Source organism: Pavona decussata, unplaced genomic scaffold, assembly GCF_977016875.1.
Source record: "Pavona decussata unplaced genomic scaffold, jaPavDecu1.1 SCAFFOLD_883, whole genome shotgun sequence".
Classification (NCBI taxonomy): domain Eukaryota; kingdom Metazoa; phylum Cnidaria; class Anthozoa; order Scleractinia; family Agariciidae; genus Pavona; species Pavona decussata.
In genome coordinates, this window is record NW_028145937.1 from 15,001 (window position 1) to 17,290 (window position 2,290).

At 42.3% G+C, this 2,290-nt stretch overlaps 1 pseudogene; it reads right to left on the bottom strand.

Annotated features, from left to right (window-relative positions):
• Positions 1-1,704: 1,704 nt before the first annotated feature.
• LOC146448588 (large subunit ribosomal RNA) lies at positions 1,705-2,290 on the bottom strand (annotated as a pseudogene; the record flags this gene model as incomplete).

The window sequence follows — 2,290 nt, forward strand, 5'->3', positions numbered from 1 at the left end:
AAGTCAGAATTCTCCAATTTTTGAAAAATTCACTATATTCACTGTAAGTACCTCGCTAGACAGTGGAGACCTCAGATTTTACGGGAACATGATCAACTTTCGACACACCTCTCAGCACGAGCAGTTACATAGAAATCCATCAGGAAAGTCGTGCTGTGAAGAGGTCTTTCGACTAAGAAAAATGGTGGTGTGAGGAGGAGTCACCTAAATCAGAGAAAAATACTCTTATAGGAGACTGCTACGAAAGACATTTCTGAGTCCACTGGCCCTAGTCCCCTAATAAGTGTATTTCTGTTTGTTTTAAGAAGGTCCTCCTGACATCACCAATCTTCTGTCTTCAATCCTAACCCCAACGTTAACCCTAACGCTAACCCTAACCCTACCTCCCTCAGGGGCAGTTCTATGGTTATGATCCCACGGTAGGCAGAAAAACTATCCCAATCTAGGTTTTCTTGTATGCTGACTCCATTTTAAATGCTTTTACTTGAGTCTGACAAAGGCAAAGCCAAATACTCACCCCTATATGGACGGGGAAGCAAAGTGCGGATTTTGGTAGGTCGGCATTTTCAATCAGGAATGTTGCCATTCGAAAGAGCGTCCAAAAAAACTTGGTTGGGACACATTTATTTTAGAAATTAGCGACCTAACCAGAAGTGCACTTTTTGGTGGGCCTACCCTACCCCCCTCAGGAGCAGTTCTATGGTTATAATACCACGGAAGGCACAAAACCTATCCCAAACTAGGTTTTCTTGTATGCTGATTCCATTTTCAATGTGTTTCCTTGACTCTGACGAAAGCAAAGCCAAATACTCACCCCTATATGGACGGGGAAGCAAAGTGCGGATTTTGGTAGGTCGGCATTTTCAATCAGGAATGTTGCCATTCGAAAGAGCGTCCAAAAAAACTTGGTTGGGACACATTTATTTTAGAAATTAGCGACCTAACCAGAAGTGCACTTTTTGGTGGGCCTACCCTACCCCCCTCAGGAGCAGTTCTATGGTTATAATACCACGGAAGGCACAAAACCTATCCCAAACTAGGTTTTCTTGTATGCTGATTCCATTTTCAATGTGTTTCCTTGACTCTGACGGAAGCAAAGTCAAATACTCACCTCTATATGGACGGGGAAGCAAAGTGCGGATTTTGGTAGGTCGCCATTTTCAATCGGGAATGTTGCCATTCGAAAGAGCGTCTAAAAGAACTTGGCTGGAACACATTTTTGCTATAAATTGTTGACCTAAGTATATAAGCAAGTATATAAGCAAATACTCGTTACATAGCATAAATAGCCTCTAAACACCCGAAAAACCTCTCCAAATATCATTTAAACCTTTTTCCTAACCCTAACACTTACCCTAACCCTAACCCTAACCCCATTTCAAACCCTAATTCTAAGTCAGAGGTCCTCCTCACACCACCAATTTTTTTGGTAGGTCAAAAGACCTCCCCACACCACAGAATTTTCGAAGTCGAGGTCCTTCTCATACCAAACAATTTTTCTAAGAGTTTTTCTAAAAATTTTGAGGACTTTTCACTTAGAAAAGAATTGGGTTTTGTGGTGGACCTTTCAGTTACAAAATATTAAATTGTGTGAGGAGGACTTTTGACTTTGAAAATATTTTGTGGTGTGAGGAGGACCTTTGACTTAAAAAATATTTCATGGTGTGAGGAGGACTTTTGACCTTGTCAAAAAAAAGATGTGATACAAATCTTAGAACAAAGGCTTAATCTCAGAAGATCGTAGCAACAAGGCTACTCTACAACTTACAATACCCCGTTCTTTATTTAAGTCGTCTGCAAAGGATTTATCTCCAGAAACGTTAGAATTTGCTAGCGGCAGTGCCTTGGGAGCTTTTGTCCCCCTTGGCACTTTGGGACGCATGAGGGCCGAAACCCTCTATTCTGGTTCGCCTAAAGTTCTCTGGAGGTAATCATCGTTGCTTTCTAGCACGGATTCTGACTTAGAGGCGTTCAGTCATAATCCAACAGATGGTAGCTTCGCACCATTGTCTTTTCAGGCAAGTGCAAATGCCAATTGTCTGAATCTGCGGTTCCTCTCGTACTGAGCAGAATTACTATTGCAACAACACTTCATCAGTAGGGTAAAACTAACCTGTCTCACGACGGTCTAAACCCAGCTCACGTTCCCTATTGGTGGGTGAACAATCCATCACTTGGCGAATTCTGCTTCGCAATGATAGGAAGAGCCGACATCGAAGGATCAAAAAGCAACGTCGCTATGAACGCTTGGCTGCCACAAGCCAGTTATCCCTGTGGTAACTTTTCTGAC